The 5,672-nt window shown below is 43.7% G+C and overlaps 1 long non-coding RNA gene across 1 annotated transcript; it reads left to right on the forward strand.

Annotated features, from left to right (window-relative positions):
* The first annotated feature begins 1,730 nt into the window (after window positions 1-1,730).
* On the forward strand, window positions 1,731-4,510 carry LOC114622933. The gene is made up of 3 exons (XR_003711697.1): window positions 1,731-1,842; window positions 3,605-3,887; window positions 4,185-4,510. It is a non-coding gene; the product is annotated as an uncharacterized LOC114622933 (long non-coding RNA).
* The last annotated feature ends 1,162 nt before the right edge of the window (window positions 4,511-5,672 follow it).

Consider the following 5,672-nt stretch of genomic DNA (forward strand, 5'->3'; position numbering starts at 1 on the left):
AGAGAGAGAGAGAGAGAGAGAGAGAGAGAGAAGTGGTGTAATCAGGTTTCGAAATCTTGATGATTTCACGAACCAGTCAGTGTTTCCTTTCAGAAAAGCGCCGCAATAGGCGTTGGAGAACTGGCTTTGGGAAGCTTTCTAAATATCCAGGAGCTCGTGGAGCGGCCAGGCATCCTGGTTTGCCTGTTTACATCCTCCAGAGGGAGTTCATTCACCTGATAACAAGGCTCGCAGAAAATAAACTGTCACACACTCGCTCCTTCTGACTTCCTGCTCTCTCTGGCAAACGCCTCGAGGTTGTCCTCCTCGCTTCTGTTTCCTGTTTGGCTTTTCCATTGTATTTATTTGGTTTTTGTTGGTAATCTGTTGTAGAGTTATTCACTAAGCTGTCTTTTCAGTTGACATATATGAATTGTTCACAGTAATGAGTTGCTTTGTGGTCTTTTTGGACGTGTATATAATGAATTCGGTACTACACTCTTTACTGTCTCTGCCCCGCCCCCACCTTCCAAAATGCCCCCCCTTTACTTTTTTTTCTTTTAAGTTTTGTGTGTGTGTGTGTGTGTGTGTGTGTGTGTGTGTTCCTGGCTGTTGTGGAGCCAGGTTGCCTGTCTCTGCTTACAGGCATGGGGAGGTGTCCCCTTTTTACCTTTTAAAATGGCCATTATTCTATTTTGTGCATTACCCAGTGAGTTTAATTTGGGTTGTTTTCAGAAGTATAGGTGGGAGATGTTTGACCATCTTAAACTATCCAACATATAAAGCTCTACCTTTTCTTCAAGAAACTAGTGTTTTTAACCTCAAAAGGAGAGTAGCTGTATTCATTGGAACGGTACACTGTATGTTTCTTTAGCGTATGAACTACATAAATGAAACTATTTCAAATGTTACCTCGAAATCGTTTGGCCACGGTACGAATTTTATTTATTTTTTAATTTAATAACTTTGTTTTTGTGTCGAACGAGGCTGAACACCTTGTGACTGAGTCACATCCCCCTCCCCCTCCAGCACTCACTTCAATTTTAAAACTTCCTTAAATATCCCTGAACCAATGAGAAGGCAGTGTCATGGCATAGGGCTAAGAAAAAGCATTAAGGTGACCATTACTATCTTTGCAAATCCAGAAAGATTAATCTTAAAAATGTAAAAAAAAAAAAAATAAATAAAATCCTGCCCCTTTTGTGTCTCTTCATATAAACAATCCTACATAAACAGTCCCAAAGCTGACATAGACGACGCCCATTGTCCCTGTTAGTGTGGTTGAAAGCAGCCTCGGCGAGATAAACCTAGTGATTCAGACTTGGAATATTGGTAATGTTGTAGGTATGCAAATAGAAATTAGTAGGGTCGCAGTCAGACTCTGTAATTCGAAATTCAGTCAATGAAGTTAAAATTGAGAGAGCATCTGAGGTTACCCGGAATCTATTTGCATATAGGCTTATCTTGTTTTTAGGCAGAAGAAGGGTGGGGAGGGGAGGAGGAAGAAGGAAAAAAAAATCCCAATTTTCACCACATGTTCTCAAAATATAGTCGCCTAAGACGACACCGGGTCGCAGGCCTAAGTGCTGACTGTAGAGAACCAACTGCACTAAAACCGGCTCCGTGTAAGCAGCTACCATGCCGCTGGCCTCGGGTCATCTCACTGAGAAAATTGCACAACCGTACTTTAATGTCCGTAGGGACTGCCGGGTTGGGTCGGGACTGATTCTGTTCCCACTCGGGGTTGAGAAGTGGGCTTTGTCCCTGCGTGGGGCCAAGGTCGAAGAGGGTCCTCGGATCTTTCTGCAGCCACAGAGGGACAGATGGACTCTCAGGAGCCAGGACGCCCGGGAGCCCTCCCCGGTGCGTTTCGCTTTACACCTAGTGCTGGTTTAATCCCGGGAAGGGAAACCGGAATCGCTGGTAGTTGGGGGCGGGGGAGGGGGGGAAGAGAGGGACTGGAATTGTCATGTGTGAGTTGGAAATAGTTCAAGGACACACCAGAATGAGCAAGAAGGGCCATACTTGTTGGGAAGACATGGATTTAATTTTTTAAAACATTTTTAGTTCAATACATTCGTTTTTCGTTTTTTTGCAAAGTGATAAACTTTATTCAAAGCAGAGGTAGGGGGAATTTGGTTAGCTTGAGGCCATCCTGGTCTACAAAGAGAGTTATAAACCAGCACAGGGCTACATAGTCAGACCCTGTGTCAAAAATGAAAGGAAGAAGGAACAAAACTTTATTTAAAAGCAAATCGACAGTACAGGTGGGTTAACTTTGCCAGAGAGCAGAGAACTTAAGAGCGAGGCTGGTCTTAGGGTTCAGTGAGTAACGGGGCTTCCTGAGGGGACAGATGAGTTGGACCTCTGACCCTCCATCGTATGTAGGCTGTGGCACATGAGTCCAGTTGCATGCACACCTCCTTCCCCTGCCCCCCACCCCCAATGCTCAAAGACTTATTCGTATTTTAGTTCTTTCTGTGTTAGGAATTGAGCCAAGGACTTCATTCATGGTGGGCAAGAACTCTAGCCAGTGAGCTATAACCCTAGCCCTATTATTTTTGAGACAGGGTTTGATGTAGCCCAGGATGTTCTCCAACTTATTATGTAACAGAGGATTGCTTTGAACTTCTGATTTTCCTGTCTTGAACTTCAGAGTGCTAGGATTACAGACCTTCACCGCCACCACCCTTGTGTGGTTCTGGGTTTTGTTTTGTTTTTCTTTTTTGGTTTGGTTTTTCGAGACAGGGTTTCTCTGTGTAGTCCTGGCTGCCCTGCTGTCCTGGAACTTACTCTGTAGACCAGGCTAGCCTCGAACTCTCCAACTCAGAAATCGGCCTGCCTCTGCCTCCCAAGTGCTGGGATTAAAGATGTGCGCCACCACCACCCGGCTTGGGGGGGGTGTTTTTGTTTGTTTGTTTGTTTGTTTTTATTTTGTTTGAGACAGGGTCTCTTCTCGATATCCCTGGCTATCCTGGAACTTACTGTATAGACCAGTCTGGCTTTGAACTCACAGATATCTGCCTACCTCTGCTGGGATGAAAGGCAAGGGCCACCTGGCTTGGCACATTATCTATATTCTTACTGGGACAATCAGAAAGTCTGATAGAGACATCTCTAATCAGCTTGGTAATTCATTTCCATTGTCATGGAGGCTTTCCATTCTAAGCCTGTGTGCGTGTGCTTTAAAACGTACAGAAGTAAGTGGGGAGAGAAGATATTTTAATTGCTTTCAAATGTCCCAATAAATTCAGAGCCAGCTAGCGCTGCTGCACTTCCTTGCCAGATTGGGACAGGCTTGTTTTCCAAATCTCTTTCTAAGCTCCCTCCTCCTTTTTCTAATCTTAGGAAGTGTCGAAGATATTAAATGCTGCTGGCTGGTCAGAAATGTAAATGTTTGCAGAAGGCTTAAACCTTCAAATGTCCTAGGAAAGACACAAACACTAGACTGCTCTTATGAAAACCACCTAAAACTTAAGGAAACAGAAAAATTATAGGTCCTCCCAAAAAAGAAAGAGCATAAATATATATATATATATATATATTCACACACACACCACACACACAGAGACACAGACACACATACACATTGTGTCCTTGTTTAAATAATTTGTTATCTTCATAGTTCCTATTGACAGCCTCTCAATAAACGGCCAGTCTGTGACTAAGGAAATAACTCCAACCAATGAAGATAGGTGGAGAACTATCAGGAGGGCCAGGAGGCCCGAGGGTGCTATCTAACTGTCGGACAACATCTGCAGCTTCTGCAGGCACCGCTGGCAGGCAAGGGAGCAGTGCTTGAACCCAATCCTTTGCAAAGTTGCTAAGAGGGCTTGAGTCCACGACTAACCGCAGATGAACACCGTTTCTACCCATTCTGTACGAACAGAACGAATCTACCAGCCCTGGTGAGTGTCTTTGTGTCCCAAAACTTAGAATTAATTCACTTCAGGGGCAGGATCTCATGTAGCCCAGGCTGGCTTCACATACTCTATAAAGGAGAGAGTGACAGTGAACTTCAGAATCTCTTGCTGCCAACTCCCCATCAGTGGGATTACAGGCTTGGATCACCATGCCGGGTTTATGTGCTTATGTGGTGCTAAGGGAAGAACACAAGGCTTTGAGCACGATTGGCAACAATCTCAAGTTCCTAACTGTATATTATTATAGTATTATTTTGCAGTATTATTTTTTTTTTTTTTCAGATGGAACCTCGGGACATGAAAGTCTCAAAACTTTGAATCCTAACAGGCCTGCTGGTGTGGACCTCTTTAATCCCAGCCCCTAGGAGTCAGAAGATGATCTCTGTGAGTTCAAGATTCGCTTGGTCTACAAAGTTTGTTCCAGGACAGGTTACACAGAGAAACCCTGTCTCAAAACAAGCAGGCAACAAGCTTTGACTCACTGTAGATCTAGACTATAGTGTCTCCCCGATGGGTTAAGTGTTCTGCTTTGTGCCTTAGACATGAAGAGAGGCCTGAACATTTTAAAATATTAAAAAAAAAAAAAGAGTAGAGTAAAAATTGTTTCCTGGTTCCTCTTCCTTAAGGAACTTACACCCATACTTTCCAACCTTCATATTTAGATGTAGTCAAAATAATTTCAATAAAATCCCCAACTTTGCTTCATTTAAAAAAAAAAATGTTTTGGCCGGGCGGTCGTGGCGCCCACCTTTAATCCCAGCACTTGGGAGGCAGAGGCAGGTGGACTTCTGAGTTTGAGAGTTCGAGGCTAGCCTGGTCTACAGAGTGAGCTGCAGGACAGCCAGGGCTACACAGAGAAACCCTGTCTCGAAAAACCAAAAAAAAAAAAAAAAAAAAAAAAAGTTTTGTAGTTTGTAGCATAGCAGGTTTCAGGCTAGACCCAGGAGGTGAGGCTAAGTCTCAAAAACTAAAAGATTAAAAACAACAACAACAAAAAGATGCCAGACAGTGGTGGCACATGCCTTTGATCCCAGCACTCAGGAGGCAGAAGCAGGTGGATCTCTGAGTTTGAGGACTAAGTGATCTACAGAGTGAGTCCCAGGACAGTTGGGGCTACAGAAAAGGAACTTGGTCTGGGGGAAAAAAAAGTGTTTTTTAATCTACAGAGCTTGGAAGGAGTCAAGCTCTGAGAATTAATTTAAATCCTATCTTTTCGTTGTTTAAGGGGCTTATTTTGTTTTTGATTGTGTGTATGTGTTTATATGTGAGTATGTGCATATAGGTACCCAAAAAGTCCAGAGGGTATCGGATTCCCTGAGACTGGAGTCACAGGGGGTTGTGAGTTGGAGGTTGTGGGTGTTGGGGACCGAACTTTGGTCCTCTGCAAGAGTAGTACCTACCCTTCACCTTTGAACTATCTCTCCTGCATCCTAACTTTCTGTTAGGTGTGAGTATTGCCCTCCAAAGATTGATAAGATCAATTTCACTTTGCTTTGAGTTTCTTTCATGTCAAAAGACTAGTTCAGGTCTCTGCTTATGGATCGTGTCCAGTATCGGGCTTTGTTTGCCTTTTTTCTTTTTGTTTTTGGCATTTTTTAACTCAGGGCCCTCCCAGTGTCAGATGAGCGCTCTGCCTGAGCCACCTCCTCAGTATCTGCACTGTATTAAGTACCCAAGGTCTGTTCCAAGCAGGTCTGATTACCAAACCAATAAATGATGGAGAAAACCCAAGTCTGTGACTTACCCTTCTCTATGGGTCATAACTTAGTG

Source organism: Grammomys surdaster, unplaced genomic scaffold, assembly GCF_004785775.1.
Source record: "Grammomys surdaster isolate TR1022 unplaced genomic scaffold, NIH_TR_1.0 193, whole genome shotgun sequence".
Lineage (NCBI taxonomy): Eukaryota > Metazoa > Chordata > Mammalia > Rodentia > Muridae > Grammomys > Grammomys surdaster.